A 25,343-nucleotide genomic window follows, 5' to 3' on the forward strand; every position below is an offset into this window, starting at 1 on the left:
GTGGTTATTTAAGCATCAAGCCTCCAGCTGACAGCTGACCACAGGATGAACTCATCATCAGGTTAAGGTCAAAGGTGAGGTTGCTGTGGCTCTGTGACATCTGCCTGGTAACCCAGTTTGAGTCCTCCCAAGGTTTTTTTGTTGTTTTTTCGGTCAGATGTAGCGACAGTGCAGTGGCAGTGAAGACAGAGTTGTGTGTAGACTATGAATGTTTGACTGTAACAACCTGACCTGATCTCCAGGATTAGAGGCAATTAAGGCATTTTAAAGGCTCAGTATCAATGGTCCAAACTTAGACTTTCTACTGTATTTTTAGATAGTATTATACTCTGATTAGGGCACATTTACTTGTGCTCCTTTAAAACAACAGAAGAGAATGGAAATTCAGTTGAAGTGTTTATTAAGCTTACGTCACTAGTTCCTTCAAATTATGTGTAGTATATTTATCAGTGGCCATACTGTGATGAACATCCAACATCTTTCAGGTTATCAAGAAAATTAATTATATTGAATTATTTGCACTTTTACATGTCCAGCCAAATAAGAATGAATGAATGCTTGGTTTCGAACACTATTTCTTAATACAGTAATTGACGATGTGTCTGTTCATCTGTCTGACTGTGTGTCTGTCTTGATTTGCATGCCACACCATTGCTCTTAATTGTCCTTGATACTTCTCAGAAGACTTCTTCGTCTAATCTACTGATTAGAAAGTGGTGCCATAAAAGCATCATAAATACATACAGATTTTCTAGAGAATCAAAAATTTTGCACCTTTCATTTCAGTTTACCCCCCTTTCCTGTCCCTGTTGCCCTGATGTGTAATTTCCCCTGTATAACACTTACATGCCCAATGCTGAAGAGGAGGCAGTCTTTGCTCTCCAGCACATGCTAAAAGATGGAAACTACACTAAGCTCATGAGTCTGCTTATTCTTTATAGCTGAGCGAGAAAATGACAGAACTGGAAAACAACTGGACTTTGTTGAAACACGCCCACAAGGAAACACATTTGGCATGCCTGGATGTAATCAAGTACCTGATCCATGATTCTTTGATTAGAGGAAGCTTTCTTTAAAGCACTTCTCCATGCTCATAATAAACAAGATAAAACAAGAGATGTGTCACCTGTTGCTGTAAGACAGCCACACAGTATGATGTTTTGTTAAAGCTCCACATTAAAGTCTGCGCTCTTAAACTTCGTAAATAAGTCAAAAGGCACATCTTAAATGCTGTCCTTATTGTGTTGTTGTTCTATCACCACAAATACGCCCAGGTGCACAAAGATCCTGAATCATCCTGGAGTTATTTGAGGGGAAAAAAACACCTTTTTCCATGCAAATGCTTATTGCATTAACCATCTAATGACGAGGTTGGTAACAGCATAGTGTACACGGAATACATATGAGCCTACTGTCAGTGAGAGCTGATGGAAGTGGACTGCAGGTTTTATGACGCACAAACTTTCCAGAGACCAGGGAACAATTTCCCCTCTGGATTACTTGAAAATGAATTATGATAGATGATGTGTAAATAAGGTCAATAAATATGACTTATGTTACATTGCTATTACTGAGCCATGACCAGGAGTAAAATCAGTCTCCTAGCTGTTCTTTAATCCATGTGTGGCACTATTTTGCATGGTGAGGATGTGAGGTTTTGGTTGTTCTCTTAGAGTTTTTCCTTTATTCAGGGTGGAAACTTTGTCAAGGTCTGTGTTGAATGCAGGCGGGATTGGACACACGGGTTGCACGTGGCCAGCACACGCTGCAGGAGTGAGATAATAGTCAGAAATCCAGCAGGAGTAGGATTGAGAAAAGCAACCTGCGCAGGTCTCTAGTCATTAAAGTTTGCACCCAATGTAGATCCAAACTTTGCTGACATAACACTGACATGTTAGCAGCAGCACAAAACACTTCATGTATTCCTTTTGATATAATATCAGAAATGTTAACTTAGATGGGCTTTTAGTAGAAATCCCTCAGTATCAGTCAATATAATATGAATAACTGTTTCAGAACCGAAGCAACACAAATGTAGGTCTTGCATCACAGGGAGTGACACAGGAAAGGTTTTTCACACCCATACTATCCCATTCTCTCAGAAATAATCCTGTCCCATCCCAATCCTGGACTGGATTAAAAAGAAAAAAATTCCCATCTTTCCCAATCCCAGTAGAGTTACTCCTGTTCCAAAATGTGGAACTTTTTTTAATCAAAAATACAAAATGCTAATGTTTTAAATTGATAACATCATTTTTATTTAGCCTAACATGTCAGTCTGCTGAATATTGAAGCAATCATAGCAAGACACACTGCTCGCCCTGAGACAAGAGGAATGGAGCATATGTACAGATGAGCGCTCCTCTGTGTGCATATTCGACATGAAACTTTCAAAAGCTTACCGTGCAAATTTTTACTGCTGTACCACTATGTTTTCTGGTGTTTCTGAAGCATACTGTCTTATACAATAATAACAGCTGAAGCTTTGTGAAAGTCCTGAGCCTTCTTGTTTTCAATCTATTGTTATTTGATTTCAGCAGTATTCATGAAAGTGCACCATTCTCATGTTATATATATAAGGTGTATTCTAGCAAGCAGCCAGCAAACAGACACTAGTGCTGGCAGAAATTGTAGCTTTTATTAAATGTCTTAAATTGGGTCTGTATTTATTATGATTCCTGCTCCATTAATTTTTATTCCTCTCCTGTCCCAGTCGCGTAAAGATAGAGCTGAAATCCTGTCCTGTAGGAATCCCATGGGGTCCTGTGACCCACAAGTCAGCACCACTATGCAGCAGGCACTGGGTAATTTCTTGTTTTTAATAACTAAAAATTTCAAACTCCTCACCTATAGCTTACAGAAAAAGGACAAAACCTTATGTATGCCTTTTGCTGTCTGCAAAAATATGACAGCAAATATCTGTAACCTTTCAAACAGTTAGAAACTCGACGCCTGTGTTCTGTCGGAGCAGAAGGAGACTAAACAGACATTGAGCTCTCTATTGTCAAACATGGTAGCGTGTCCCACATAACCCATAACTCCAGTCACTACTTTCCTAATCTTCCGTGACATGCTTTGTGTGTGTGTATGTGTGTGTGCATAACACACATGACATGTTAGACAAATATGTTCTCTTAATGTACCCCAGGCCATGATAACCCATATTCAAATTTAACCTATATGTTCTTTATGCAGGGGAGAGACATCTGTCAAATATCCAGACTATCAAGTTCTATTACATACAAACCCACATGATCTATAGGTTGAGTACACAGAGTAGACATGTGAATGTAGACATGTAAAAATAGACAAGTTTTCTTTGTTCTCATTTTTGTATGAGTTTTCCTTTTTGACCCTATTCTGCCACTTACCTCATCCCCATGACTTGGTGTCAAAGATGGTGCCAAGATGCTCAGCTCAGGTTTTTTGTTGTAAAATGTTTAAGAATCCTGCTCAGCCACTTTCCCACAGGTTTATAGTGGTAATTAACCATTTTGATTAACACTTCGCTCCAGAGGTGATGTTATTTGTCTTACAATGACTTTATTCATCCCTTGCTTGTTTAATTGTTGTTTTTAAACTAATTTGTCCTTCAAGTGTAAAGTGTGCTCAGCTAAATGTACTGATGCTGCTGGATTACAAAATGGCATTAATCAAAGACTATTTGATAAGGATGGGGATTGAAACCTAGGTCCATAAAGACCTAGTTCTGTATTTTTCAAAGATCTGAAAATCAACAATGTTTAGCCTAAGCTTATTGAAACTGCTATCGAGTGTCACAGGCTGTGTGACAAAACGTCATTTTATGATATCACTTGTGTAAAAATATACATCAGTTCTAGCAAGAGGTACATAAGCTAAAAAACACAACAGCTCCGGGCATCAAATCAAACCAAAATGTGGTACCATCAGCTGTTTGCTTCAAGAAAATAAAGACTTCGCCTGTTGCATGCTATTATATCACTTGCTTCAGCAGGTCCAGGACAGTTTTATTATTCCGGTAAATAATGAAAAAAGTGCTCCCAAACTTTTCAGCAAGTCCTGTTAGTTAAAAATATTAATCCAGTGTAGAAAAGTATCAATATGAAGAGTACCGATAAGGGTATCAATATCAGGAAAAATTAACAATCTTCATCCCACCTCTCTGAAGATGGGATTTACTGATCCTGCAGCATGCCAAACTGCTGCACCTCTAGAGCAGCTACAGCCCTACTGCTGTGACCCACAGTGGTCACAGATGCACAAAAGACTTGCATTCAAGTCCTAACACTGTGTCAATTAGTGATACAATTCATACGATCACCTTCTCACCTCTGCAAATAATGGATTAAACTTCATGTCCATTTCATACTGGGTGCAACTGCTTGATTTCCATTTCTGCATGCATGTTAACAAGTCGGGGTATCACATCTCAAGCACTGTGGATCTTGGAAATAGAAAGCTTGCCCACAAGCTATGTCATCCCTCAGCCAAAATAAATAGAAAAATGATAAATAGAGCTGTTTTTTTAGCAGATACATACAGTATGTCCACATTGGTAGAATACAGCATGTCATGCAACTTCAGCTGTTTCTTAAGTGTTTTCTAGGCCTGACACATCCTACATTAAACTTTGTCTTTTAAATTGTTTTTGCCTCTTGGGAATTTATTCCTCCCCTCTAGCATATTCGAATTAGTTTATTTTTTTCTGAAGAGCTAAAGATCCTTATGCTGTATGAAAACCAAAACGTGACTGGCAAAAAGCCTGTTGATACACAAAACATTTTTATTTTTGAAGACATTTATTAGTTATATCCTAATGTACCGTTGAACATGGGAGTTTTTTTGCCTTGCCTATAAATTATGTTCGGCATTTATTAAGCCAAGAAATAAAAGACACCTCCTCAATGGCTTTTATTGAGGTAAAACTTGAAGACAGCTGGGACACACAGGCAACACGCAGTGTACACATGCCTGGTAAAAAAGCCATGTTGGCATGAGCCAGAGCTTAAGACACACTGCAGCTGCCATGCAGACAACATGCACCCAATTGGAAATGGCTACTACATGTGCCAGCTGCAGGATGTCAGTCCTATTCATAACCAGGAAAAAAACTCTTCACTGTAGCTTTAAAAATATTGTAATATGTTTGTAATTTAAATCCTTTGTGTTGCTCACCTCTTCTAGAGAACTAATATTAATTTAAGCTTTGTTCTGTCTGAATCATGGGTTTGGATGGGAGTTGACATGTCACAGTCTTACTGCTGCAGGAACAGCTGTAACCCTGCTAAGAATGTAAGAGGACACACTGTGTACAGAGTATAGAATGGCAGAGGTAACAAGTGCCTTGAAGACCCTGTGAAGACTCGTAAAGTAGGTCATCAGCCTCTCATAGATAGAGAACAGTTGCTTGATCGATAGCTGAATTGGAGTGTTTTAGAGAAAATACATGGCATGTATTGGGGAAAAGAAGACATTGGACATATGATCAGTGTAGGTAGATTATATCACATCAGCTGGGAAAACCTAGAGTAGAATCTGGATGCCAAAATGGCCACATATATATGTGATATACACATATGGCATTCAAAAGCTGCTGTATTAGATGTCCATGATGCATACATTGCAGCTACCTGTGGTGCCCAACAGCCTCTGAAAAGGACCATTCCTAGTCATAAATGTTGTCTGTGAACCAGTCAGAACAACTTAATAATGGAGTGATGACATTTAAATCAGAGGTGCTGTGCTGCTGACTGGGACTCAGCCGAAGGTTTTGTCGAGGGATTAGACTGCGACCGGTGGCTAATCAGAGGACTGCACTTAATTACTGACAGCAGGGCTTGCAGCACTATCACTGCAGAGCTAGAGTACATCTGAATAGGCAATGAGGGTAATGACTGCTGCTGTTTCCTTTTCCCGGCAGCTCACTTTTCTAAATGATAATAGGAAATGCAAATGACTTGTCTCCATTATGGGCAACCATATTATCTTAATTTTTATTACAAGATAGTTTTTTGGCAGTTAGTCTCCTGTTAGAGAGCTGAGAATAAAAGAAAACAATGCTCCAGATGGATGAATGACAACCAGAGTCTCTTGGTGATGAAGTGAATAAAACAGTGGGAAAGAGTGCAAGAAATGAGCAGATGTGCTTCCAGAAAAGAGTCTGATAATAGCTTCACAGTTGAGGTATGTGGTCATTTCACATTTCATATCTAAATGTTTTGTTTTTTTTTTGGGGGGGGGGGGGCATTTTTTTAATAGCTGAATCATGATCCACTTCAATAAGAAGCACACAGAAGAATTGTCAGCTTTTTGACAGTCCAGCTATATGTTTTTATTAAGTAATTTTTAAAAAGGAAAAATTCATTGGCTGATATATCAGTTATCAGAATTTTTGTTCTCCTAAAATTGGCATTGGCCCTCAAAAATCCAAATCGGACGGGCCCTGATTTCAAGGCTGTTTGTCATTAGCATAAAGGAATTTCCAAGAAAAATACATTTAGATTGCAGCTACTTCTGTTTTTCGGTATTTGGACAGAATCCCAACTTTTGTTGCTCAACTGTAGGGTAAAACTTTTTTAAATGATTACTTTTTGTTGTATATGGAAGAATAAGATTATGAGAAGGGTTCAAAAATGTCTGGCAATTATTTTCATATGTTTTAATAATAAAATGAGAAGATTTAGGCAAGCCTACATCACGTTCTGTTTAGCACTGTTGCTGCTGAGACAAAGCTCAGCCTTTAATAAGCATTAGTGTAATCTAAAACAGAGACGCAGTGATCTGTGTCAGTGTCTATAGTCTGAATAACTACAGCAGCTAGAGAAGGAAGGTCAGACAGGTCAGACCATGGTGTTTTTGGATTTCTATTCTCTGGGGTTTAAAGCTTATTGAATCCATGTCTGTCTTTAAGAGAATTCTACAGTATTACTATTCTCCTGCTACACCCAAACCGTATTGTCCATAAATAATCAGCTTTTTCCTCCACCTCTCTATTTTTAACATTCTTCCCCTCGTCTCTCCCTCCGCTGTCATCCTCTTCTTCATCTCTCATCGTTTCATCTTCCCATCCCTTAAGCCGTTCCTCCGTCACCACTTAACCACATCGTGTCTGGCTCAGAATGCTGGGAAGGATATGTGTGTGTGTGTGTGTGTGTGTGTGTGTGTAGTTTGACACATAGAAGTGTATTTATGTTTGTGTGTTGAGGAGGAGGAGTTGTTCAGCCTCTGAGTGCCTGAAAAATCAGAGTGGTACTTTTTTTCCTTTTTGGCAGATTGCACAGGGTTCACTTTCATGACTTTAGTGGTTGCTATGCAACCATAGGAAGATGTTTCCAGCTAATCCATATACATTTCTCTCCACACCTCCACTCTCTTTCTCCATGCTCCCCCTCCTCATCCTCCTCGCCTTCTTTCTCCCAATTCTTACCATTTCCCTCTTTTTCTTTTTTTCCTTTGCTGTAAATGATCTGTTCATACTTTGCCTCCTCTCTCCTCCTTGGTCTGACACGCTGCCGCCTCTCTCCTTGCCCTCCTCTCCGACCTGGCCTTGGCTCAGCTGCTGGCAAAGCTAGCGGCATCCAAGGTCATCCATACTGTGCTCTCAGTCTGACATGTGGGCTGTTTGTGTGTGAGTATGTGCGTGTGTGTGAGGAAAATTCTACATAACCCAGGAGTCCTGTGTGAATATGTATAAACCCAATGGATGAGAATAAAAGCTCCTGTGTTGTGCAGATGCAAGTCAGTGTGTTGATTTTATTTATGCTCTCCTATAAGCACGTGCTTGTTTATCAGCGCGCTGTTCTCATGCTGTACATTTCTCAGTGTGTCCTCGTGTGGCCCGCTTGTATAACTGTCCCCTGAGACCCTTTAGGCGATGATATAGGAGGAGGTATAGAAGACTGTGTGCTGTGTGAGCACGCAGGACCTGCTGCCTGTCTGTCTGCTGTTCACCCAGGAAATAACGACAATCTGAGGAGACGTATCATCATTATAGAAAAGGAAAATATCTGTTCAAAGTTCCTCAAATACATAGGTCTGCTGTCAGAAACTAGGCTCCTCCTGCTAACATGCAGACATCCTCTGACTACAGCTTCATATGCATGTTTACATGTACACATACTGGGGAGGCATCGTAATGAATAACAGTGAGGGCATTCCAATTAAAAAGCCACTTTGTGTTACAGAAAACATGAAGATGGATGAACCAGCTAATTGAGTTTAACTGATTTGTTTTTTAAAAGCTCCTGTGAGGAGAGGACGAAACCAACCAAATTTAATTCAGATACCTCTCCTAGAGGCAAACAATATCTCCAACAACCAGATTTATCTCCTTTATTCTGTTAGTACGAATGCTTGAAATAACTGTCACCAGGAAGGTGTCCAAGTGAGTTGTGGAACAGTACTAAAAACATCCAAAACGTTTTGTTGTCCACCCATTCATCCATTTTCTACCGCGTTTATTACGTTTGAGGTCAAAGTCTATCCCAGCTGTCTTTGATTTTGAATGTCCCACAGTCCAGCACTGACATTTTTTTTTAAACTGAACCTAATTTTTATCAGTTATCTGTTTTAAATTAGTTTCAGTCGTTCTCATGGAAAAACAGAAAGTCGATGAATATTGTTTTACTCATTCTTGTAGTTAAATGAAAACTGATCTGTGTCTGACTAATAGTGTGATTTTCATATTTTCATCTCACAATCTTCCATGTTCATGCTACAACATGGAATATTTGTGGTTATCCTTTTTTCTGTCTCCTGGATGGACCGAGACTGCCCTCCCAAATAAAAAACAAAAATGAGTCATTCTAAGCAAGTGACCCATGCGCTGAAGTGACTCATGTTTATATTTTCCCAAGGAAAAAAATGATTCATTTCAGCAAATACCCAGAAAACATGTTTACATTCAAGTGACAGCACCCACGAGGTGCTGTAAACATTATCAGGGTGCATAAAAGAGTTGCATTTGGCGTCATATTGCTACAACAAAGAGTTAGTCATGTTTGATGGACTAAATAATTGACTTTGATACAGAGTATCTCATTCACTGTGAAGTTGACTGTTTCTGATGACAGTCTTCAATACTCTTGTCTGACTTTCACATTTTCCTCTCCTTTAATCCCTTCAGTATTCTTGTCCCTGGTAATGAAAGTTAATGGGGTTCTTGTATTTAAACTGAGGCTCATGTAAAACTGTCACTACCACAGTAGTTTGTGTTTTGTGCTGTGATGCTAGAGTCATAATTATCTTCTCTTTTTCTCTATTTTTCACATGGGGTTGATTTTTTGAGACATAAAATTTGCGAGTAATTTTAGGAGCATTAAAAGGATGAGCTGTTCCCTCAGGTCTATGGAGATTTTAAGCCGCTTTTAGCTCTTTATTCTATTTATTGCCAGACTAAGAGTCTGTGTCTATAGCTCTCATTTTTCATATAAAACCAGTTAAGATCAGCATTTTCAGCAATGCGTGTCGGCTATTTTTGTTGTGGTGCAGTTTAGAAAAGTTTTGGAGCATTCCTTTCTAGCCTTTATGACTGTGTCAATCACTGCCATTTTATAAAGATGGACAGAGCAATGGCAATTTGGGAGTAAAGCCAGAACATTCAGAGGCTGACGGGCTGAAGCAGAAGTCATAAACGAGATGAAATGAAATAAATGAATGTTTTTATTCTATTGTCCTCCGTACAAGAAACACAGACTGTTCTGATTTGTTTTCTATGTCTGATGAAGAGAGACTCCAACTTCTGTTTACACACAAAGAGTTTGCACATTTTGTGTTGAATGCCTTTCAACAGTGTAAGCGGACACTTTATATTTGACTTAAGAAAACTAAAGCTGCTGTCTAATAAGAAGTGTGAGGTCTTACACCCAATGAGCAACATCAAGTTAAAACCTGATTTGTTTCTGTCTGATATGTACTGTGAGGAGTTGCTCTTGTCATTGCTTGATTGCTCTTATTTGTTTTGTATTTCAGTGGCTTGTAAGTCAGTGAGGCCTGGGCCCCTCTTTTAGTGTATGGCGCAATGAAATAATTATAAACAAACAAAAAAACAAACATAAAACCTGCCTACTCCATGTTAATAGATGGACCTTGGAGACTCCGCTCTGCTGTAATCTATCACAACCTCAATCAGTCGTCTTTGTTTGGATCCAATTCATGACCAAAGTTATCTCAAGACACTTAACAAAGAGGACAGGTCTAGACCGTACTCTTGGATGAATTAACATAAGGATCCATCATTAAGCACCATGAGCTCAGCACTAGCAGTATTAAGTCTTGTTACAATGCTGAGAAAAACCTTCCCTTTTATAGGCAGGAACCTCAAGCAGAACCAGAGAGACGCACAAGAGAAACAACAAAACATCAAATTGAACAACAAATCTTTGACATTTTCTTCTCAAGTTTTATTTGGTTTTCTTTGTGGTTTCATTTGCAGTAAAGGCACATTGCAGTTCTGCAGTTACATCACCACCTCCCTTCTTTGCACTCCAAATCACTCCATCAATGCAACACGATGGCACTGGCTTTAATTTGACTCATAAGAAGGACACTTAGAAATGCCATCCACTTCAATTCACCTTAAGTGATGTTAATTGTAATTTTTGCTTGACAGTGCTGAACTTTCATGATGATAGCTTGCTGCACTCTTCTCAAATATTGACTATAAGGAAGTCCAGCCTGTTATAGAAGATAAAAACAACCTGAAGAATTTGGACTTGAAATGCTAATGTTTTTAGTCTATCAAACTTCTGTCAGACCAAACAGGTAACCTGCTTATACAAAGGTTCATTGAAGGACGCCTCTAAAAAGACACTAAGATGAAAAGTTCATTAAATGCAGCAGGTTTGAAGCAAGCCCAAAGAACTGTGTAACGGAAGCTAATTTGGTAAAGGTGTTAACAAGCAGCCATAGAAATGACAATAAGCAGCTGACTTGAACAATTTTTTGCTTGCAGCCAGTTTAAAAACTTCACCTCTAGCTTTCCTCTTTTCAGTTACACCTAAAAGTTCAAGCTGCTTGTTAACAGCTCTATTTTAAGCTGTTTAATGACGCCTGAAAGTTAAGTTTAAGCTTAAGGGAACATTTAAATCTGACTCTTGTCATATAGCCTGAAAAATAACTGGATATATTTGCTCTCTTTGGCCTTAGTTAGGCTTTAGCCTCCAGACTAATAATTAAATAGTGAGGTTTCCTAGTCCTAGTAGCTACACACTACACCAAAGCAAATAGACGTCCCTTCTACACACACAAGATGGGATATCATATTAAGGTTACCACATTCATTGCACCATAAAAGGCTGGAGTAATAATTTTCAGTCTTAGAATTGTAAATGAGGTCAGACTTTTGCTAACTCCGTTACATGCTATGGATTCCTCATTTGCATGACTTTTCTTTGAAATTTAATTTAAACTTCCATGTGACTCAGTCTGCAGCAGTTTCTTGTCATGAGTGGACTGATAATCAGACACACTGCTCTCTTGGTAGCCCCCACTACCCTGTAGATCAGCTTTGTGCTGTCGTTATGGGGCCTTACTCAGCTTCTTTGAATCAGTTCTATCATACCCTGGAGCCTCAGTTAGCTCACACTGCACAAGAGTCATAACCTGCACACCTCTGCATTGTTCCCTGCATCCTATTTACACTACCTGCATGTGTCACATAGCACATACTGATTTTAGAGCTCTGAATGGATTCAGAATTGCATCCAGAAATAGAACAGCCACACCCATGGGACACACATATACATTTAAAAACCCTGGAAAAATAATTTATCACTTGACAATTTCCAGAAGTCTCTAACTACATAAGAATGTATGTGATTCATACATTCATTCCATAATGTAAAGTAAAAGCATGAGAAATAGCCGCTTTTGGATATTGAAACAGACTTAGTAACTGAAAGTATGATTGAAGCTTTAGCTTTAAATGTACAGGTTAACATCTTTACTAAAACATTTTTATAAATGATGGTGCATATTGAGATTAAACATCCTTATCACCTGCTTTTGTCTTTCCCTCCCTCACTCTCACATTTCAGATTTAATGAGAGAAATAAACTTCAGATCATCCTGTTAGGATTTTAAATCTTTAAGGGAACATTGTTGGCAGGTTGTTGGGCAGTGCTTCATTGTGTAAGTAATGTGGCAACTCAATCATGTTGGACTTTTACTTCAGTTATATTCTGTGTCATCATATGGTACATTGGCTCCATAGATGTGTGTTCTGTACTGTAGTAATGTTTCACAGTATGACATTTAACAGTCCCATCGGCACTAAAACATACGACATGCTGGTATTAAACTGTTGGTTGGGACAACAAACATATTCTCAATTTATCCTTGATTTAAACATCACTTTTCACTGGCTATTTTTCCAGTCCTCCCTGACTCGCTATGTATCTCTATGCTCTCCGTGCATAGTTCATACATAGGTCTATGGGTAAGACCATGTTTATTTAGGGCTATTTTGTTTCAATTCAAACAACAAAAGAATTAAAATGGATGTTAATCTTTTTGCACATCTGTCCGGGGGGGGGGGGGGGCTCAAAGGAAAAAGGTTGGGAACCGCAGCTCTAGAGTGTATTTCTGAGTAGACTCGCTTACACACTCATAACAAAGGAGTTGATTGGTTCAGTGGTGTTACGTAAAGATAAGAAAGCTGCACTGTTTAAAATAGACTACCAATGAAATGCTTTGAAAGCAGCCACATTTAGAAGGGGAGCTGGTAATTATTTGAGTATTTAGGGTCGGTGCATCTGTAGCAAGAAGACACAAGCAGCATCAGTCTGTATTGATTATGAGCTGCTTCTACATCGATGCAGAATTGTCCACGTCTGCATCTCAATGTGATTATTTTTAGCATTATAAACTCAGGCTACATAGTTTGCTGATTGGCTGGTGTTTGTGCTTCCCTAGCCCAGAGTTCTAATCAGATAATGTCCTGTTATTGTCCGTGGTTTGTTCGTGTGTGAAGACAGTTTCAAAATAGTTTATTGAAGAAAACAAAGAAGAAAGCAGTTCAAATAAGTCCTGTCTTCTCTGCAGTTTCATTATAAATCATTTTTTTGGCTGAAAATGTGGTTCTGTCTTTATTTCAGTAATAATTCTGCCATTTTAAATACTTGCTAGGTAAAGAGGCTTTAATGAAGGATTTTGTTAAATCTTACATTCTGCATACCCATCCCATGTAAGTAAATGCATTTCAAGTGTTTGAAGAGTGCCTGCTAGTGCTTTTCTTGTTTTTCTGTGACGTCATGAATCCCATCCATTCAGCTTAAACACTAATTTTTGAGTCCAATGGATGTTTTATAGGTTTTCCACTCATATCTTGTGATTTTGTTTACATCCAATGTTGCATTTCTTCCTTCTAAATTGTTCCTATTTTAAGGTGTCATTGTCAGTAGTTTTTTTGTTGCATCTCAACAGTCAGATTTAAGTCTTTTTCTCATAAGATGTACAGTAGGTGCAATGATAACAGGGTCTGTTTGAATCTGTTCAGATATAAATGCACTTTCCTTGCCTGCTCTGGCTGTGTCTGCATATCTCTTCAGATGAAGGGATAGAGATTAGTTTCTGGGCTGGCTGTCGCACTCGGGAATACCCCAGTGAGATTTGAACACTGTCAGAAAAATATACATTACACAACCATATCTGTAACGCCACGCCCAGCACGAGAACAGAGCTGGGATGTTATCAGCCTCTGCAGCAGCTTATACTGCCTACAAACTACAGGACATCATGTACTCCTAAAACAGGTTTCACCAGTTTCCAGAGATTGCACTGAACTGTCTCATGGCATCAGCCCATAGATTCATCTGCACAGCATAATTGCATGTAAATACAATTCTCTGTCAACATATAGCCCCATGCAGTGAGTGACACTCACTGACTAACAAGCATGAGATCCTAATTTTATAGCCCAGCTACACACCAGATTAAAAAATACACACATGCAAGAGGAGCTTCAAACAGGGTAAAGACATTTTCAATTACAGATTATGCTCTAATCTTCTATATTTTATTCTATCTTTTTTGGAGAGAATGTGTTCCTGCTGCTAAGCATTTCAATTATTCTGTGTGGTCTAAGTGGTGCAGAGGAACTGCTGCTAAGGCAGAAAGAAGGTCTCACACTTGCCTGAATGCCCACTCTTGAATGTGTGTAGGCGGTTCGGTGGGTGTTTTTCTTTTCTCTTTTTTTTTTTTAAGGAAAAAAATGTCAGTCCACGTCCAAAACTGTAGGAGGGAAGAAGCATGTGAGGGAAAAAAAAGACCTACATCCAGATTCAGTGTGACCTCATTGCTACCTGCTGCCAACTGCTTAGACAGAGCCGCAGCCAAGAAACCATGAGCGCTACAAACACACGTGTCTGAACGCTGTTCCAGGTCAGTGTGCCAGTAAAGGAAAGTCAGCAGGCGGAGAGACAATGAAAACAACATTGTGCTACTAATGCCTGGAGGACTTCCCTTTTTTTGTTTCCCTCCTTTTTTCTGAGGTCCAAGGTCAGAGTTAGATACAGAACAGGATACAAATACATCTTCCAGCCACCCTTTAAATCCCTCACACTGAATCCAAACACCTTAGCATGCAGTAGGAATGAGAGACAATGAAGATATCTGCAGGAAAGACCTAAATTTGGATCTGTCCTTCTTTTCCTCCTGGTCATCCATTCAGTCGATTTCTCTCCCTTTCCAACAACCAAATGGTCGGTAATTTAGGTGATGGATTGTTTTTTTTCTTCTTCCTGTTTTCACAGCTAATTTGGCAGGCAACCAGCCATACACTTTTCACACTTGTACAGTATTTCTGGTAAACTACTGATAGCAGCCTGTACTGTACATCTGTCACTGTAGCTGATGGGGGAGGATGGTCTTCTTTCCCATCCTGCTTATAGAGTGATTTATAATGTACAAAAAGGCTCTTGCCTCTAATCCCCACTCCCTTTCCCTCCGTCTTCTTTCGTGAGATTAATCTTGATGTCTTTTTCACTTGGCGTTTCCTGCTGCTGCTTAATTAGCCCCTCTGCTGAGGTCTCATTTGTTTGCCTCCTGTGTGTAAGAGGGAAAAGACGAGCAGTGTTGCCTTTTGGTGTTGATTCTGCCACAAAGTTGAAGAAGTTAAAGAAGGGTATAGGGAGCAGGTTTGGTTTTCAAAGCCCACCTACTCTGCAGGGGTGAAACGACTCATGATTTCACACTCTGTCATAATATTGTCTCTTTTTTCTCTTACTTGTATATCTCTTGTGTATCTCTTTGTGAATAGGCACGAAAGTAATTTGTCTTCAAATGCACAGTAGGTAAATTCTACCGCCAGGATTCTCTATTGAAACGGTGTATGAGCAGAAACTGGCACTTCTTAGTTCAGCCCACCTAAGCTGCTTACTTGCTGTTTTGAATTGTGGACTGTGTTCATTAGATATGGCACTACATACGTTGCATTTACCAGGGCTGACAGCTTCCAGTCAGTTGGTCCATCGGTTGGCTGATGGGCTTTCATCCGACCAAGATCGCCATGGTTGGACAGTCGCAGCTGGAGACGGAGAGGAGCAGAGCAGTGATGGGCAACCTAGGTAGAGAAAGGCATGCAAAGTGATGCAGAATAGGTTACTATCTGATTATTTCGCTGCGGTTACGCTCTAACTACGAAACAACACATCTTTAACTTAAAAAAAAAATGGATGCTGTTTTATTGAAGTGGCGCTGCTGAGTATCTCTACTCTGCCCTCCCTCACAGCATCAACTCCTGTGACCTGCTTAATTCACCGGTCACAAAACACAGTGTATGAAGTCATGTCATTAAAATGTTCACATCAGCTTAGTGTCTATTACAGAAGATTGCAAGCAGAGGAGAAGGTAATGTCTTCCGCTTCTTAAAAGTCCTGACCTCCAGACTTTCTCACTTCATCTTGGTTAATAAACGCTGCATGTGGTCTGATATCTGCTTGTAAATTTCACAAGTGCAGGCTGGAATACGTGGTCCTGTTAGTACTTATCATTGTAGATTAAAACAAAAACAAATATCTGAGGTTATTTATTGTCTCTATGATTCTATAGAGTTGTCATGCTGTGTTCACATGCAAGTGCACACTGATTGTCTCTAATAATTGATATTTCAGTTCATCATAATGAGGTTAAAATGTTTTAGAATGCGTCTAAAAGCAAGTTAGTTTCATTTATTTTAATTTTCAAGTTGATTTAAAAATAATACAAAACAACCCCAGCGGAACGTGTAACAACTTCAGTGAAATCAGAACAACAAAAAAAGTTGCAAAATGTTTTAAAAGGCTTGATCAATGATGACAAAGACACAGAAACAAACAAAAACAACAGCAAAGACTCAAAACTGATAGAAAGACTCAATTTGTAAAGAAAATTACCACAGGGAATAGTTATATGGAAACAGGCACAACCCAATAGAGCTATTGATTAAGTGTTGCAAAACAATCTATCGTGACCTATTAACACTATTAAAGATGACTAAAAAGACACAAAAACAACTACAGATACACAGAAAATAACAGAATAAACAAAAACAACAAAACCGAATCAAAAACAATAAGTAATGAAAGGGACAGAAATAATCAATAAAGACAAATATGGGGGGGGGGGATAATCTTAAAGACTGAAAACAACTACATAATAAACACAAAAACAACAAAATCTGACATTAACAAGATGCGAGAAAAGAGTCTTAAAGAAACAAAAATCACTTATAAGATGTGCAACCACAAAAGAACTCAAACATAAAGTGTCGCATAAAATGAGTAAAGAAATGAGCAAAGATCAGAGAGATTCACAAGGTGACTACAAAGTCAGGGAAACAACTACATCTAAATAAACATCAACAAAGCAACACAAAAATGCTACAAAATCAGGGCTGGGCAATAAATCGATTTAATAAAATCAGGTTTATGGAAGTTTGAGAATTTGTGTTAAGCTTGACAGCAGTAATACTGAAAGTAAAAGCTGCTGTAGGAAACTTTAATTTTCTGTAAGTTCTGGAAACCCTGTAAAAAATGTGAAACATTTTTTCTTACATAACCAGTGTTCTCAAACTTGAGAAAAACATCCCCTCAAACAAAGAAAAAAAGGTCCCGCCCAGTTTTAATAAAAATATTCACTCCGAATCCTTTTAGTAGAAATTGAAATTAAATGTAGTTCTGGTCTGCTTGCCAGCATTTTTATCTGACAGTGATTCTTTGGTAGAGATGTTGATCAAATACAAACGTAGATAAAATCAATACTCTTCTGATGGTCTTGTTTACTTACATAGATCATGGAGAGATACAAGATTTACTTTTGGTTTCTTAAGCAGATAAAACTTGCAAAACTTGAGTGTTCATGTAAATAACCTTCCATAGTGCACCTTTACAGACAAGTTTGCAGCTCACACTTAAACCTGGAAAGGAAAACTCATTTCATTTATGTTTCTTGAGTAGCTTCTTTATCATTTGAAAAAAAAATCACTGATAGAAATATTTAAAGGTGTTTATTTGTTGTGCAAATGTAATGAAGCGTATATTGTGTTATTTCTGGGGGTTTGGTTATGGTATTTCCAGTTCATCACAGCTTCATTAAACTTGTTCATATCTACAAGTTTGTTTGTTTTTTTTGTGTGTGTGAGGGAGTTTGTGTGTGTAGGACTGTTAATGTATGGAGGAGTGGTGCTAAAACATTGAAGTGTGCTTGAGGCTAAAGCAGGCAAAATGAGTGTGGACATGTAATATAAGGGTCTGAATCTTAAATGCGCTCTGTGTATTTGTGTGAATGTGTCTTTAGTTAAAATCTATATTGAATTGTTCACACTGAGAGAAAATCACTCCAAGACTGTGTGTTAGTGAGTGTGTTTGTGTGTTACACAGACCAGAGCAAGATTGCACAGATGGAGGAAGATTAACAGAGAATGTGTGTGTCATGTGTGTCTGTACATTGTGTGCATTCAAATGTGGGCTGCCAACAATAGATTTTCCACCCAGTAGCTGCTTTGCATACTGAACAAGTACTGTAGCCTTTGTTATTGCAGAACGGCCACTCTGCACTTGTTTCTTATTTGCTTTTATTGTCACTTCAGAGCCGTTGTAACATGCACAAACACATGGTTGCTTTTTTTCCTTCTTGTGCATGTCTATTTGTGGACACCATTTACAACCATCACAGCCTGCAAAATGTTCTAAGATATGATTAAGAGAATTTCCATGATCTAAACAGTAAGCACTTTGTGATTCTCATGTATTTTACTGCCATAATCACATAAAAAAAAACACACACGCAGGCTCACACTACTGATGTAGTCATTCCTGTAGACATCTCCATCCCAGTTGCACATAGATGGAGGCATGCACCGTTTAATCAGCAGGGTCATTCATTCATAAACATTCATGAGGATCATCCTTTCCATTGACCATTTATGGTTGAATGAGGATGTGTAGAGGGCAGGACAAATGGCTGATCCCCATGCTATTTGATTTAAAAAGGGTATTATACTTGAGGAGGAGTCCATTATCAAAAATTTATGGACAATGCTGAGGTCGTAAATTCTTGTTAATGGACACGTTGAAGGGCAGCATCCTGACTATACTGTGGTCACTTCCTAAGAAAAAAGATCTCCACTATCTGTATTTTCATATGTATTTTCCAGTCAAAATCTCATGACGTTCACCAGTCACAATCTTGTTTTCATATGAAGGTGTATGATTTATTCCTGAAAAAAAATCATTAAAGTAAGGGTCTTTTGCAATGCAAACTCCAATAACCAATTTTACCTAGAAACAACAGCGCTGTGGCTCTCTAGACTTAGCTTTAGCCATATAAATAATGACATACTTGTAGGGTTGGATGATGTGGCCTTAAATTCATATCAGAGTTTTTGCAATATTACAAAATTAAAACACATTTAAATGCATATTTAAGGTGTTACAACCCCCTTCTCCCCCTAAAACCTGCCTGTCCTGATATAATCAACTCATGTCTGAGCATAAGATCTCAGAAGAAGAGCAAAAGAGCAAGAGTAGAGCATTTGCTCTTGTCTTTATTTTTTCATTTAAAGTCCCTGTAAAGTGAAATTCAAACTTTGTGTCTTAACACACTAGATATGTTGGAATAAAGTTGCTTTAAACGTGAAAACACTGAGATCCATGTGTGACTGAATTTATGAGTAATATTAAGTTGTTCACCTCTTTCCTGGCTTGGTTTCTCTTGAGCAGGGCAAATCTAGGAGCCCATGACATTCCTGGTCTTGATGGGGAATTGCCCCGCCCCCTAACGCTACAATAATATAAAATGATAGAGCACATATGTCTGTACAGTCTGTCGTTAGCTGATTTCACTGTCTTCATTGAAAGTTAACAGCCAGCTCCATGCTGTTTTTTTTTTTTTTTTTGTTCATTGTGAGGTTAATCCCCTGAAATCTATCAGCCAATGACCTACAGGTCATTAAGAGTGTCATAACAGAAAGATTTGTACCAGAAAACAGTAAATTTCATCCCCAACTTCTGTCTCCCTTCTCTGGCACAGAGCCAGGCAGCAGCACTCTGATCAGAAGCATTTTTTTTTTATTATTATTTGAGAGGATCTCATTTGTTTGAGTGGGAGTGGCTTCAGCTCATTCACTGACACACCCACACCATCCTAAAGCAGATTTTACTGCCTCATTTTCCATGATTTTGAAGCTTGAAGCAAGTTTTTATGGCTGTAATTTGGCCTGGTGGTTCATAACACAGTGGCCTGTCATACATCAAGCCTAAGGTTTTCTTTTTTTTTTTTTTTTTTTCTTGATCCAAGTGGCATCAAACAAGTCCTCACTTTTCTCCCTCTGGTATTTATGTGGACATGCAGTGATTTTCTTGACATTTTATCATGTTCATACCTCAAGTTTTACTCGAAGAAACATTGGCCCATATTGTCTGACTCTTGATGCATCTAAAAGAGTCCAAAATCTTCGCTTTTTTTTTTCTTTCTTCTTTTCAGAGCAAAAGTCTGTGTTTGTCACATTGAACATTTCTGTTGTAGCTATGATCCACTCTCTTTGACCCCTGACAACCTGTGAATCCTCACACAGTCTCAAAAACAATGGTGACGTCAGCACATGATGCGCGGTCTGGATCAAACTTGTAATGTGGCCAGGCTGTCGGCCAGGACAGGTCAGGATTTTAGTTGCATACTCTGCCATGGTGCCGTCGTGAACAACTAAGACAATCATGTAGTCTGAGCCAGCCTGTGTTCACTTCTTGGTAACTACATATGCAAGTTCCATTTCTCTCCTCCTGAAGTGGAGCGATATTTCTTGAATTTCAACTAAGCTCTATTTAGATTTTGCGCATTTCTAATTGTAATGGGAACGCAGCTAGTGTTGCAAAAAAATAAACCAGCAATAGTACTGATGCCCAGAAAATCAATACATTTAGGGGCAATTGATGTAATAAGATCAAAACCTTCCTTTTAACCTTCCTTTCATAAACAACAAAGATGCTATCTACCATTCATTTCTCTTGTTTAAGTCTCAAATCCTCCTGCACTTGTATCTAACTAGAAGCATATGCACATGGCTGCAGAAGATTACATTTTGGTAGCAATGCACCAATAGGTTTTCTTTACACATAAACGATAACTGTGTGTATCTGCCAATCCTTTTGACATTCTCTTTTAATTCATACGAGATTGCTATCTGATACAGATACACTGGTGGAGGGTCTCTGTGTTTTTAACTCTTATTTGAATGTTTTGCTGTTAATCCTGAAGTGGCCAAATGAGAGACTCTTATCGGTCAGACATACAGTGCTTAACAAATATATTAGACCACCTGTCATATTTATTTCAGAGACCATCCAGCATCACAAAGTGCTTTAATGCGGACTTTTTCATTTTCAGTGAGCTCTTGATGTTTTACCATTTTGAACAGGAATGAGGAATTTCAAACTGAAGTCACCTTTTTATACCCAAATTTGAGCCGGCTCACTGGGCTTCTCTGAGAAGTCAGAAATGAATTAAGCATAACATTCAACCACTAAAACTAATTTTTCTGTTCAGGAATGCAAGTAAATAACTATAATTTGACATATTAATCAAGAAATAATAATGTGCTTTACTTTTTTCATTTTTTTGTAAATCAATAAATTTGAAAATTCATGGATAACAATAATAATTATATTTTAGCGTTAAAAATATAACGTGGGTTAAAGAGCTTTTACATATTGCTGTATTAACTATTGCAGAAACATAAAAAATGATTTTGGAAATTACCACTGCTGTTAATTTAGGGCAGCTGTGGCATAAACCTTACTTTGGGTGGTGGTCTAATAAATGTGTTAAGCACTGTATGTTGAAGTCTTATAATGCCAGTAAAAATCCTATTGGTGTACTGCATTCATTTCTAACCTGTTTGTATGTTTTTTTCTCTTGTAGTTGGAGCCCCTGAAGAAACCAACCTGTAAATGTAACAACACCAAGCAAAGCATTGCGCTGATCAGATGGACCCTGGATAACCACCAGCATTCTTTTCAAGAGACATAAGATTGAAGAAAAGACTGAAGATTGATACAGCACAGTTTTACCTCCCATCATCCTCTTCTCTTCTTCTGATCCAATCAGAGGATAGGAAAAAACACTTCAGCTTTCTACCTCCGAGAGAAATAGAAAAGGAAGAAAACAATTTATTGTCCAGCATCTGTTCCTTTTTTTTCTTCTCTTCGTGTAACATCTCTTCATTTACCTCAGGGAATCTCTCCCACTGCCTACCTCCTCCACCGAAGCAGCCAACCCAGTGACTGGAACACGGAGCAAAGACACACCTGTGACCTCTCACTGCTGTTACCACGACAACCTGTATTGCCTCTCAAGCTTTCCTCACTGCAAAGGATGACCAGCAATGACCTTGGACCTCTCACCACCTGCCAGCTCAGACCTGCTCACTGCCTGAAATTGTACTGATCCACACTTGTGGTCTGGGCCTTGGGCTGGTTATTACCAGAAGGAAAGGTCTATATTGCCAGAAAGGAAGCTACACACTCACGATAGCCTCATACATCAATAAAATATACCTGACAGGCAACAAAATACCTCAGCAGACTTCTTAGCCAACAGAAGGGAACTTTGCAGCAACATTGTTCACTCTGTTGGTGTTTCTATCCACCCAGCAGTTAACTTGTGCTCACCAGCCTGGTGCTTCAGTCTACCCAGAAGGTGACTCAGTTCAGCATCTTCCATTTGCCTTAGGGGCAGGAGTATAGCAACGCTAGCCAGGGAGGCCTCCAGAGAAGCACAGAAAGAGAAAGACTCAGGAGTGTTTTCCAGCAGGCAACTTCTCTTCATTTGATTTTCAGCAGTCACGTCATCCCCATGATCCAAGCAGTAGCATAAATCAGCAACTGCCCTGAGAGGCCTTCAGAGATCACAGAAGAGACTCAGATGTTCCTCCTGCCTTGAGCTTCCTCTTCCTTCACCCCTCGTCAAGCCTCCAGAGAAGAACAACTACCCCTAAAGCTGGAAAGTTCTTTGGGAGCCTCACCAGCTTTTTGGTACTCTGGAGGCAAGCCACGAAAGAATAAAGACTACCTGACAGACTTATCTCAGAGCATGATAAACCTGTGAAAATAAGAAGAGTAAACACTAAGAAGATCCATACTGTGTGACAGTGAGGAGGAAAGCACTGAAAGTAAAGAGAAGGATGCAGAAGTGAGTACCTTTTCTTCTTTCTTATGCTTATTTGTCTATTTTTTGTTCTCTTGTTACACACGGCTCCATCGCTTTATACCAAAAGAAAAGTCTCAGGCTTCATATCTCATCCTTTTATAAATTCATATCACTCACTGACATTAAAATGGCATTTCTGCTGCTCAAGACGATCCAAAGTTGAGACAAGGAAGAGATTAGAAAAGATGGAGATGGTGCTTTGCAGTAAAGGCCATTCATTGAATTTGAACTCCACAGTTATACACAGAAACCTCCTGCAGAGCAGACTTGGCACAGAGGAAAACAAGTCACTGTGAAGTTAGTAGCTTAGAGGAACCTCCACTTAAAAAGAAAAGATTCTTCAGATTTTTTTCTGATTTTCTTGGCTGCAGTTGGTAAATAACAGAGATTAACAAGTTTGGCCAGGTTAATTTGCTGAATAATTTCTCAGATTTATGGTAACTAATCTGAATGATTTCATCTTTACAAATGCAGAATATCTCCCTCAAAATGTTTCTACTTTAAAGGGGACATACTATGCAAAAATCACTTTTTCAGATTTTCCCCTCATGACCTCATATGGGGAGTAAGCACCGCCCCCAGGTTTGGTTGGCCCTCCCCGCTTGGAAAAAAGTTCCACCCTCCTCTCCTGATCTTCCCCTCAGCTGCTAGCTGAGATGCTGGATAGCTCAGTGGGTTACCCTGCTGGCTTTGATTTGGGAGATTGATGGTTTGAATCCCAGTCATTAACTTCATCATCAGGAGAGCCACATCCATTTCCTGAGAGGGCAGTGGTCAGGAGCGGAGTCAGACAGCTCGTAAACATTTAGAGCCACAGACACAGAAATGGCTTGTTCTGAGAAGGGCTGAAACAGAGGACTTTTAGACATGCAGAAACCCAGTACTAGATTGTTTTTCAGCAACAAACTTCACAGGCATGTTTATATCGGTCTCATGTTCTGAGACCGATATAAACTTGTCTTAAAAGGGTACAATATGTCCCCTTTAAGCTTTACCTTTACAAAGACTCTATTTTTGATGAGGTGTCCCCAATATTATGCCATCTCCATTAACATACACGAGGCAAGCAAAACCAGTAGAATTAGCCATCACCGCCAACCATCATGACTTCAGTAACAAATAAAAACCCTTCTGAGCATGCCAACAACAAACTAAGATTTGGAAGAATTTTTTTTTTTTTTCTGCGGCGCTTATTGATCAAATTGCATTCGATCTTACAGTATTTGTGGTCATCTGGATAAGAAAGTGAATACAAATAAAGATTTAATTTAACAGTTTACCAGTAGTGCCTGTCAGTGACATTTAGTCACACACTGTGCACATTGTACTTTGTTACCTTTCCACTGATTTACTCCAAATTTAACTTCTTGATTTTTTTTTTTTTTTTAAATCTCTGTGAAGTTCATGTCACTACATTTATGGCCCTCAGATAGGCCGTACAAACTTTATTCCCGATCCCTTATCTCTTTTTCTTTTATACATTCAAAGCATCTGTTTGGTTTCTGACTATTTTATTGGTAGAAAGAACTGTATTCCCATCAGCCATGTAGCAACCAGTGATGTTTTGTGTTTAGCGCATATTTGCATATTATTTTCAGAAAAAATCTAATCGAAATTAGATCAGCATACATATACTTTCATTGTAACAATGACTGCATGCTGACATAAGCATAATGCTCAAAGCTTGTATGCCTAATAGATGAAATAGAGCTTCTGGCATAGCTTTTAATCTTTTCTGCTACTCCATTTATGCATTTTGGTTGTCAGTTAAAGGAAAAACTGTGTCAGCAAAATGAGAACGCTTGGCTTATGTGAATTAAATCCTTTGTAATACAGTCAGATTTTTTCAAAGTATAATAGATTCTTCAACTTCTGTATCAGATGTTACATAGATGTACAATATTACCTCCAGTACAAAAATTATATAGGATTTAATACATGGAAACACACCAAGTAAGTTGCAGGCTACTATTGAAGCTGTTTTTGACTTAACATTCTCAATAAAATGGCCAATTAAGGGCCAAGTGGTGTGGTTGCAGCATATAAACCTTGTGGTCTGATGGGAGTAAAGTGGGAGAGTTTATCAGCAGTAAGTGGTTTATGCAGAGAGAAACTAACAGTGCACATCAGCTTGTAAACACTATCCTCACTGTAAAGTCAGAGGTTGTTATGATCTGAGAGTTTTCTGGGATTTAACAAGGTCTGAGAAAACACTAAACCATCCAGGGCTGAGGTCAGGCTGTGTGCTTAAGCACAGCTTACAGAAATGTTTCCCACTAATAAATATCTCTTTTTGGGTCTGTTTGATTTGCTGTCTCTGAAATAATACCACTGGACTAAATGTTGAGGCTGCTTGTGTTAGTCCAAGTAATGATAGAAAAAGACTATTTCACACTTCTTATTTATTCACTTAAGCTAGCATGTTTTAATGTTCTCTGCAGTATCTGTGAAATATCTGGAAAAATGGTTTCATGAGTTTTCATGACATTTTTTTTAACCACAAACTGTAATCACTAATAAATCAATCAATTAATCTATTATTAATCTATATTACTAAATCAAAACAAATTTTACATCAAGACGCTAGATATAACCAACAGGTCTAGACTGTATAGTCTTTATTGTATCATTTACAGATTCAACACTAACACCCAATGTCTGCCTCATGAAGGCCCCACCTC

General features: G+C 38.7%; 1 protein-coding gene across 2 annotated transcripts in view; it reads left to right on the top strand.

Moving 5' to 3' along the window:
* LOC121529427 (thyroid hormone receptor alpha) overlaps window positions 1–25,343 on the top strand; it is a 148,317-nt gene that overhangs the window by 50,398 nt on the left and 72,576 nt on the right. For both annotated transcript variants that reach the window (XM_041817265.1, XM_041817266.1), the window contains exon 3: window positions 21,376–22,644. The gene's annotated coding sequence lies outside the window, so the exon portion shown is untranslated. The remainder of the gene's footprint in view (window positions 1–21,375; window positions 22,645–25,343) is intronic.

The sequence above is a fragment of the Cheilinus undulatus genome, linkage group 21 (assembly GCF_018320785.1).
Source record: "Cheilinus undulatus linkage group 21, ASM1832078v1, whole genome shotgun sequence".
Classification (NCBI taxonomy): Eukaryota; Metazoa; Chordata; class Actinopteri; order Labriformes; family Labridae; genus Cheilinus; species Cheilinus undulatus.